This window comes from Giraffa tippelskirchi, chromosome 1, assembly GCF_054371585.1.
Source record: "Giraffa tippelskirchi isolate mGirTip1 chromosome 1, T2T-mGirTip1v1.2.pri, whole genome shotgun sequence".
Classification (NCBI taxonomy): Eukaryota; Metazoa; Chordata; class Mammalia; order Artiodactyla; family Giraffidae; genus Giraffa; species Giraffa tippelskirchi.
In genome coordinates this window covers 62,504,951-62,516,152 of record NC_137275.1, presented here as the reverse complement: position 1 = coordinate 62,516,152, position 11,202 = coordinate 62,504,951, and the positions used below count along the sequence as shown (strand labels likewise).

Sequence of the window (11,202 nt, the reverse complement as noted above, 5' to 3'; positions counted from 1 at the left end):
CACAGGTTAGTTCCCTGGGTTGGGATGATCCCCTGGAGAAGGAAATGGCAACCCACTCCAGTATACTTGGCCTGGGAAATCCTATGGACAGAGGAGTTCATGGGGTTGCAAATAGTCAGATAGGACTTGGTGACTAGACAACAACAATGAAGATTATGCAGTTTGACCTGTAAGTAAGGTGGCACAAGCCAAAAGCAGGAGTGAGGGTTGAAATGGGGGTGGGGATGCAGCATGTAACTCCCTGAGCATTAAAAGGAGTGCCCACCTTGGGGAAGAGAAAATCCTGTGGCCTGTTTTAATTGAAATTTGCAATTTCAATACTCACACAATGGAAGTAAAGTCACAAATGCATCACTTTCCAGAAAGGGAGATGTGATGAACCTGGGAAAGGCAGTATTCTGTCTGAGATCATCAACAAGCAGGAAACAGAGATCACCCACCTATTACTTATAAGGTGGCTGTGGTCGAGGTTACTAATATTTGGGGGATTCAACACTGAGTGGTCATTTTATGTGATGCCCCAGGAAAAGCAAACTAGGAAATTGTAGAAGAATCCTAAACTCAGATCTTTATCTAAATGTCCACACTCTAGTTGTGAGCAGAGTTGTCATACTGTAACATGCCTAGGCAGCAACTCAAAAAAATGGTTTTCTCCCTGGAGAAGCATTATATGGCAACAATCCTAGAGAAAACTGGCAATTTGTGATTCACTCTTAATTGTTCACCTCTTTATCTCCATGTTGCCACTGGCCATCTGTTTTACTCATGGCAGTGCACGCAAGTCAGTCCCAGTCTCCCAGTTCATCTCAACCCCCACCCCCATCTCTGTCTCCACTTGTCCATTCTCTACATCTGTGTCTCTATTCCTTCCCTGCAAATAGGTTCATCTGTACCATTTTTCTAGATTCCACAAATATGTGCTAATATACAATATTTGCTTTTCTCTATTTCAGGAGAAATGAACTGTAGGCTCATTCCATGTGTCCTGATGAAAGCAATATTACTGTTACATTTCTAGTCCTAAAACATATTTGGTGGGGACTGTTGGAAATGGGCCCAAACACAGTTAGGGATGTTTCATATAAATCAATAGAGTTGCTTTATTTTACTTATTTTTTAAATTTTTTTACTAATCATATTCATGGTTATTAACAGCTAATTGGCTGTAATATCTATTGGTAAAATATTCCAATACAAATTACATGTAATTTTGTATGATTTCCCTAAGATTCAGCCACATTCAGCTTATTAACCAAAAATTTATGAAATTTACATATAAAAATGAGAAAAATGATTGTTCCCAATATATCTCACAAAGATGACACAAGAATTAATAATTTAATGATTATGTGTCAGCTAACTCTAAGGAGGATTTTCTTCTCTTTAGATCTTTAACTTGAAAATCAAAACTTGTCATAAGAGTTCTTACCAATGAAGGTAATCATTTAATGCATCTCTAACTTCCTTTTTTTTCTATTTCTTGTGAACTCTCAAATCCAAATTATTGCAATTCAGGAAAGGTGCTCTGGCATTTTCATATCCTGACAAATTGAAATGAACAAGTAAGAGTTTCTGTTCAATTCAGTTCAGAGGACCTATTAGAGGACCTAAGTTCAAATGGTTCATTAACATGAATGATACTTTGTTAAGGTATATTTACAGTTTAGTTTATGTGTAGGCATCAGTCTGGTTTTATCTACAGAGATGCTTTTAAAATTATTTGAAGTGTTCAATAAGTATAGTTTCTCTGGAAGAATATAGTTCACATGAGTGGATGTATTGCTGTCTGGACAATGTGAAGGAAAAACAACACTTCTTGTGACTCCATGTGTGAATCCACAAATGCAGAGTATAGGAGGTGCAAACGGCAGTAAGTGCTGCCAGAGAGGACCCAAGGAGATAGCAAGCAAACCTGTAGGATGAAAAACTTGAATGCACATTTCCCTAGAGTACTGGTAGGTATGCGGCTCAGTGATTTATACAGCAATACAATGTATGTAAAGAAAATAAACACGATTTTTACTTCAAAGCACAACTTGAAGTCATATTCCCTGATCACTCTTTTACTATATGTTTTACTGAAAATATATATACAACTTCTGACAGTGGGAGGGGGTCTAACATATTAAAAATGAGTATAATCTTGACAGAGCACGTGAGACTTGATTCGTTTCTGAGTATTCCATTACCCACTCTGACAGCATTATAGCTCTGTTGGGAAATGAAGTATAACATCAGGTTTCTAAGCAACTCTGCAGCTTTCTTAAAAGTCTATCTTGGAACTCACTTGTTTATACTAATTGATTCCATCCATGTCATCTTGAACATAAATGGGACATCATGTTTAGAAATGCACTGGATCTCTACTTTCAGCTAACATGTCTTGCTACCTCTGCATATCTAAATCAAGGACCGGCAATATAAGTGTCATATTCAAAGCAAATTTCTGTCTTCCTCTTGAGTTGCATTGAAAAAAATATACATATGTTGGATTAAGTTAGTGTCTGAAGTAATCTACACACTGTTAGAAAACAACATGAAAGAATGAAGAGTGACTCTCTTTTATTTCTGTACTTTTATACAGAATAAAGTTTTAATTAGCCAGTCAGACTTATCCCCAGTTTATCCCCACAATATAATACATCAGAATTAATAGCAAGTCTGTCTCACAGTGTGGCAGCCATGTTGACATTTCCTCAGTCACTAAAACTTAGAGCAAGATAGTATCTTATCCAATCCTGAAATATTAGTGATAAATGCATGACTATGTCACAATTTATGAGGAACAAAATTGTCTTTTGTTATCTTTGATTTTTCTTTGCTTTATATCAGAGGTGAAGATAACAAAATCACAAGCATTATATAATTCTGTGTATTTTCTCATGGAACCATTTACTCTCCTCTAAATTTTAGAGTAGTGAACACTTTAATGACTAATTCTGTTACATGAAGTATTTTGTATTTTGGTGAGGGTCAAAGACGTAGTCAAAATTGACAGGGTTGTTTTTTTAAATTCTGAATACTTTTGCTGAGTGTCAACTTTGGAATTGTTGGATTATTTTCTGTTTACTTAAAATATGAACAGTACAGAATCCCTTATAAGAATCACTTCACAAGTACCCACTTTAAAGTAACTGCTGACATAAAAAGCACATTTATTTGCAGCCAATTAAGCCGACTCTGCTCTTTTCCCCAAGAGGCCCAGGGTGGAATGGCTGCAAATAGCAGCCTCCTAGGTAGTGTATGCAACCTGTTGCCTGTTCAGGTTGTCCTACAGTATCTTAAAGACAACTCTTTCTAGTGGGCATTCTTGACTGGCCTGCTGTCCCCAATCTATGCTCCAAACAGGTATATGCCATGCCTTTGGAAAGCCCCAGGGCACAGTGGCCAGGGTCCACATTGACCAAGTCATAATGTCCATCGACACCAAGCTTCAGAACAAAGGGCATGTGATTGAAGCCTTCCAGCAGGGCCAAGTTCAGTTCCCTAGCAGTCAGAAGATGCACATCTCTAAGAAGTGGGGATTTACTAAATTTAATGAGGATGAATTTGAAAACATGGTGACAGAAAAGCTGCTCATCCCAGATACTGTGGGGCCAAGTACATCCCTAATCATGGTCCCCTGGACAAATGGCAGGCCCTGCACAAATGGCAAGCCCTGCACTCATGAGATCATCAGTGCTGGCCCCTCTTTAACCATGCTCACCAACAATTCCTACTTCCTGTCAAAAAAAAAAAATCATGTTTAACTACTCAATTAATTGGACAAATCATAGTAATATATAATGTGTATAGTAATATACAAATGCCACTTTAAACTAAAAAAAAATATCTTTAGAAGTGAATTTTACTTACTGGATACTGCAGTGATTATCAATATTGAACGGCTTAAATACTCACATAGAGATGTGTGTGAAAATTAGCCATGGAATTACAGAAAGTATAAACACAAGCAGACTGTTGCCCACAGTAGTCCTGACATAGTTGATGTGCAATAAATGAAGTTTCAACTCTTTATATGAAATATGGTACTAATACACATTGCAACATAACACAGATTAGGACATGGCTATTTCATTACAGGAAAACTCATACAACCATAAATGTGGCAAAAATATGATAGCTAATAAAGTAAGATATGGAAAAGCATGTAAGATAACAAAAATAATATATTGGGCTGATAAATGGTTTTAGCCAACAATTCTTTCCTATTAGAAACCAGCCTAATCATTTTTGGACCTATTCTGTTCTGCTCCTAGTTAGGGAGAACTGAGCAAAAAATACCCTTCCTGACTCCTGATATTTTGAAAGGAAACTGATGAAAATTAAAGTTTAAAAAATCACTACAAAAATCTATGAAAGAAGACAAAATGACTACTTCTTAACACTTCATCAATAAATCATATCCATTAGCAGATCTTACAGTGTTTACTTCAAGCAAAGAAAAGAAAACAAAATTCCCAAGTCAAAACTGCTTTTTATCCTCTGAAATAAGACTCCACCTCTCAAATGTGGTCTCTACCAAAACATTTGGTAGCCTATGGTTTTTGGTGGCTTCAAGCAATATAAATCAATAAAAGAGTCCCATCCAACAATCAAATTGCAGCCATAGATTGACGTAGCCTGAAGTGAATTCTGATTCAATGTTGGTACTCTGAAGAAAATTTTCTATTCACTATTTAAGCAGAAAATCCTTGGATTTAACAAATGTTTTCTCAGTCTGGAAATTATCTTTCTTCAGTATACGTTTCCTATGGAATACAGCTCAAAATTTTGTTACAAGAAAATTTAGCCTAAATCTGAAGACAGAGGGCATAAATTAAAATATAAATCTGCTGTATGCTAAGTCTCTTCAATAGTGTCTGACTCTTTGCGACCCTGTGGACTGTAGCCCACCAGGCTCCTTAGTCCATGGGTTTCTCCAGGCAAGAATACTTTTGAGTTTCTGTGCCCTACTCCAGGAGATCTTCCAAACCCAGGGTTCAAATTTGTGTCTCTTATGTCTCCTGCATTCATGGGCAGGTTCTTTACCACTAGCAGGACCTGGGAAGCCCCATAATCTTCTAGTTTAGGGATTCAAGTTAAAGGTCAATAAAAATTTCATCTCAGTGGAATTGTTTACAGATTGTTTCATTTTGACCAGTCAGATATTTGATAATAAAGGCTGCTCCTTTTTATTTCCTTATTATTAATGTAACTATAGTTTATTAACAAATATTTAGAAAATCCAAATATCCAGAAAAGACAATAAATTGAAAAAATCAAGTAGCTCCAATTCAGGTTACCAATAATGATGTTTTAGTGCAAATAACTATTTTCTTTTCTTATGCATGTTTACATGTATACATTTCCTGAAAAATGAGACTGTATATGCTATTCTCTTTGTGTCACTAAGTTTTAACTTACTAATGAATGAAATACAATTTTCTAGACCATTAAGTATTTTTGAGGCATCACATTAAATGACTATATTATATAGAGTTTAGCTTATTAAATCACTCTCCTTCCTTGGAAATTCAGTAGCTTAAAGTTTTGATTCATTAAGTAAAAAATATTGTGCTGCCATTTCTTTATTATATTTATCGAGTTTTAAAAATATTCCTGTTTTAGGCTATCTTTATACAAGAACCTGAACCTCATTGAAATAAAAATATTCCTGTGACACAGAGAAATAAGACACAAAAGCATTTTAGAAATGAATCTACACTCCAGTTCCAGAAAGGACATGAATAAGAAATTTGTATCAACTTGTCCAAATAGCTAAGAGTAAAAGCAATTCTCTCTAAATTTCTCACATTGGAAAGGAAAAATAGAAAGTTTAGGAAGAAAAAGCAAATAACATTGTTATTAATTTACAAGATGCATAGCTCAATACAGCTGTTCTTATTGAGCATTTATTGACTGCTAATTTTGAATGAGACCATAAAGACAGCAGAGAAATCAGGACTCAACTATTTGCTTCAGTGATAATGTAGTATTTGGAAGGACAAATGAGGTAAATATAAAACTAAAAGATGGATAATATGATACAAATATAGTTACACAGTAAGTCAAGGGAGAAAGTTATTGAATATTAGTGTGTGTGTGTGTGTGTGTGTGTGTGTGTGTGCGCGCGCGCGCAGTCAGTCACCCAGTCATCTCTGACTTTTTGCGAACTCATGAACTATAGCCCACCAAGCTCCTCTGTCCATGACATTTTCCAGGCAAGAATATTGGAGTGCTTTGCCCTTCACTTCTTCAGGGGATCTTCCCAACCCAGGGATCAAACCCATGTCTCCTGTATTAACAGGTAGATTCTTTACTAATTAGCCACCTGGGAAGCCCATTAGAGTAGGAGAAAGTAATTCAGAAACAAAAGAAATAATAGGTTTTCTTAGGGTATATGCCCAGTAGTGGATTGTTGGGTCAATTGTAGTTCTATCTCTAGTTTTTAAAATAATATCCATACTGTTCTCCATAGTGGCTGTATCAGTTTACATTCCCACTAACAGTGCAAGAGAGTCCCCTTTTCTCCACATCCTCTCTAACATTTATTATTTGTAGATTTTTTAATGATGGCCATTTTGACTGGAGTTAGATGATACCTCATTGTAGTTTTGATTTGCTTTTTTCTAATAATGAACAATGCTGAGCATCTTTCCATGTGTTTGTTAACCATCAACACAATATTGTAAAGCAATTATCCTCCATTAAAAAAGAAAAAAGAAAAGCATAATGGGAACATGAATCTAAAGAAGTTGATTTCAGATGACACATTCATTTCTGCATGGTTAATTTAGTTTATTGTCTGATATTTTACTTTGCCCTTGCCATTACAAAATATTCTTCAACAAGGATGCCAAAGTTTCTATAGTACAGAAAAAAGAAAAAAATGGGCAGAATTGATTTAGGAATGTACCAAAGATTCCCACAAGCATTGCAACACCCCCACCCTTTAATAATCTATTTGAAAAATGTTCACACACAAAATAATCAGGTCCTTCTATAAAGTATCTTCTTCAATGAAAGTGTGCGAAACAAAGGCAATGCATGAATTGTCACTTATTAAGTTGTTCATAGAGAAGGCAAAAAAAAAAAAAATCTGGAAAATACAATGATAGGCAACTAAAGTAGCACATCGGTTGTTTCCCTATAGACTAAAATGCTGTAAATTGCAAAACAGAAGAGAGATATTGAATGTATGAGGGCATGATTGTAGAAGCAGTTGTTAATGTTCTCAGTTGATAATAATGTGTCATTAGTAATTTGTGTAAAATTATATTCTCTGGGTTACAATATCTTTCAATACTACTTAATTGAAGCCCAGGGCCATTTGTCACAATGTGTCTAAATATGGCAGTGACACAATGTGTTTAATCATCAATTGTGCAGTGACAAACGGTTGCTACTTCTTGTCATGCATTAATAGTAATACTGATGTTAACAAGCTGAGCACAAAAGAATTGATACTTTTGAACTGTGGTGCTGAAGAAGACTCTTGAGAGTCCCCTGAAAAGGAGATAAAACCAGTCAATCTGAAAGGAAATCAGTCCTGAATATTCTTTGGAAGGACTGATGCTAAAGTTGAAGCTCCAATACTTTGGCCACCTGATGGGAAGAACTGACTCATTGGAAAAGACCTTTATGTTGGGGAAGATTGAAGGCAGGAGGAGAAGGGGTGATGGAGGATGAGATTGTTGGATGCTATCACCGACTTGATGGACATGAGTTTGAACAAGCTCCAGGAGTTGGTGATGGACAGGGAAGCCTGGTGTGTTGCAGTCCTGGGTTGCAAAGAGTCAGACATGACTGAGCAACTGAACTGAAGTGAATGGAACTTAATTTTTCACTTTGTTGGTGAACTGCATACACAATAGCTCTTTTATCAGTAAGCAATAATTGCATATAAGGATCAATAATCTTCTTCAGGCATAATATGAAGAAATCATTAGAAGGTCTGAAGTTCCTAACATTCTTTCTAGAATAACCTCTGGAAAACTAGAATGTGTCCTTAATTCCAAAGACATGGTAACTAATTGGGATCTTATAAAATCATCAGGTAGTACACCATTTGTAATGAAGTCAACTCTACACTTACATCTACTTCAAAGATTCTTGAGTAATAACATATGGCTGAGCTTGCTGCCTGCCTTGTGGGAAATCGATGCATGAAAGAACAACTTTCTTCATCCTCACAATAATGCCAAAAGTTGTCAATTTAGAATGAAAAACCTGGAAGTTACAGAAAATACAATGAAGAGAACCACTGAACCATTGCCCTGTATATATGCATGCATGTATGTATTTTCATATGTAACCACAGAAAATATTTCTAATATTGGCTCAGCAGTTCAACAGTGTCATTAATAATCCATGTTCTTCTATCTTTGCGTTCTGTCACTCTTGGCAAGTTGGCCTTTCTCCTCATGATTAGAAGATAGCTACTGCACTTTGGTGAGTTATAAGGGACAGAAAAGTGAAGGGCTTTCCCTTTTTGATATATTGGGGTGTGTGTGTGTGTGTGTGTGTGTGTGTGTGTGTGTGTGTGTGTATGTATACAATGAATGTCTTATTCAGAACATCTTCCTGTATATTGTACTGATCAAAACTTTGTCATGGGTACAAAGAAAATAAATCACCATGACTAGGAGTGATCATGCATGAAATAACTCTGTGTCTTTTGTAAGAGCCATCCCCTTCCTTCAATCAAGGCCTCCTCCTACCCCTTCCCCTTATCTAGGACTTTGTATGAAGTAGGCATTTATTTGTAACACAGAAGAAGCAATAACTTGTTTCTCATTGTAGAGTTATGCAGTCTAATTTTCCTTTTTAGTAATTACTCTAGCTTCCCTGTGGAAATGATCTGTCAAGGGTCTAGATCAAAGAGGACAGCAGTTTGGAAAAACCTTAGTAGCTCTGGGAAGAGAAAGAAATGACAAGGCTCTGTGGATTACAGTCACAATGGCACAACGTATGAAGGAGACTATTTCTGACAATGTTGATCTACTGTAATCAATCTTAAGGTCATCAACCTGGAGAGAATCTGTTGTGTACTCAAAGACACACTCTGGCATGCCTTGCTCCCAACTTGTGAATACCACAGTTTAACTTCACTGAGATTTTTGTAATCTTCCTAACCTCAATTCCTATGGTGTGAACTATTAAGACCATCTCTGAGCCAACCACTGAAGTCTTTTGAACAGTGTGCTCTCTCAAAACCACACTTCACTTTGAAGAATTTGCCCTCCGTGTCTCTATAATCAGTGCACTGATGTAAACTTCATGCTGGGAGCAGAAGTTCTATGAATGAAAATCTTTGCAGCATTATTTAGCTGCTATTTTTTTCTGTTCTGCTGGCACCATTGAAAAATCCTCTTTGCCAACACAGTATGAATGGCCTTAACATTAGAAACTTCTCTTTCACTTCTCAGATGAAAGGCAGATGTTATCACATCAAAGGGCTTCTTCTTAAACTAAACCCTTATCTCTGAAACATTTGCTGTGTTCCAGAGACAACATCTGGAGGGCACTTTATAAGAATACTTTACAATACTTTTACAAAACTTGCAAAAATGAAAGTGCCGCATGCAGTGTCAAAACATGGAAAACCCCTAGATTTTTCTTATCTTTTCTTCTTTCACCTTGATATCTGCCAAGGCTACTCTCCCCAATTCTTCATCTGTACTGCATTACGTACAACCCTCAGTTTTAGCTGCTAATCTGGACCTGATTATATTGCTAAATTATAAAATCCATGGTCACCAAGGGTGAGAAGGGTGTTTCTTTCTCACTGTTTTGTTTGTTTGCATTTTGGTGGATAGGGCCTAGTTTAGGAACTTTGCTTTAAAACAGACAAACAAAGAAAAACTTCTCTACCTGATAGAATTTGCCTCATTTGGCTTACTCATCCTCCCAGATACTTAGGCTCTGCTGCCAAACTACAGTCAGGTAACAGGGTACCTGTTGACAGACTTACCTGCTTCACATTACCAATCTATTTGCATGAATCTTTAAAGACTCCTGTGTTTTGATTTGTGATTTTCAATTAGCACTCCTCCCTGAAAACATGTATTTTTAAACAGTAGGCCTTATAATGTCAACACGTTTTATCCTCGCAAGATACTGCTCTTTTTGAACTAAACTTTTTCCTTGCTTTTCATGTGAATGTGACTTTAAAATGCTTGTCCATCTCTAGATTTCCTTTTAAATCTCAAATATTCAGTCCTGTCTTAAGAAGCCACAGTAAATATATTTTCTTAGCCCCAAATCAGAACTCACTCTGACAGTTGGTGTGAATGATTGTCACACTGTCCTAGAAAATCTAACACAAATAACTATCACAATCAGTGGGGCCATTCCCTTTTCCACTCAGGATCCAAGTTAGGCAAAACTGCTCCACAGTATAAGCCCTCTTTTTCTTTCCAGGAAAATAATTCTAGATAGGAAATTTTAAAAGCAAACAAACAAAATAAAAAGAAAACCACAATATCTCTTCTTTTCCTGGCAAGAAGAGCATTTCAAAAATTTCAGAAATTTGTCTCTTAATATTGTATGAAATATTATTTTTGAGTGATATTATCATGGAAAAGTTTTAGACCTCAAAATTGATAAGCCACACATATTAATTCTATTCAAGGTTCTTTATTCTATGGGGAGAAAGTAAAATGAAAGCACTCCATGCTTGCTTCCAAGAAATAAACTCACCCAATATCTTTTTGTGTGATAGAAAAATGTAGTCATTTTAGCAAATATTGTATTCCACTGCTCAAGAAGAGCATGTGAAAGTGGAATTTTATTGTATGTGAATAACAACTGAACTACACTGCCAGAAAATTTGTTTTGAAATGGGGATGTTTTTGTTGCTGTTTTACTTCTTTAAGTTCAAGCCCAGGTTTTGAGACCACCAGGTAAACTATATGACTGCAATTTCAAAGTAACTCATGGTAGTTGTTTACATATTTATGTTTACATATTAAACATGGTAAAATCATGGTAGTTATACAGAAAGACAAGGCCAGCAAATTAATAAAATTGAATGCCTTTGTCATCTAGAGTGCATAACAGACAGAGTAGGCATCAAGTTAGACAATAACCATTTCAGTCAGAGCTGCTCTCCCAGGTTTCTCTTCATTTTCTCTTGGTTGAGTTTATGACTCATAATCTGAGAAACAATCAGAAATCTCAGAATAAATTATCTAGCCATAAGAGAACTCTTTTGAACAA

General features: G+C 36.1%; 1 non-coding gene across 1 annotated transcript; it reads left to right on the top strand.

The window, feature by feature from the left end:
* The first annotated feature begins 3,159 nt into the window (after positions 1 to 3,159).
* On the top strand, positions 3,160 to 3,293 carry LOC145521809 (small nucleolar RNA SNORA70). The gene has a single exon (XR_014065712.1). It is a non-coding gene; the product is annotated as a small nucleolar RNA SNORA70 (small nucleolar RNA).
* Positions 3,294 to 11,202: the final 7,909 nt, after the last annotated feature.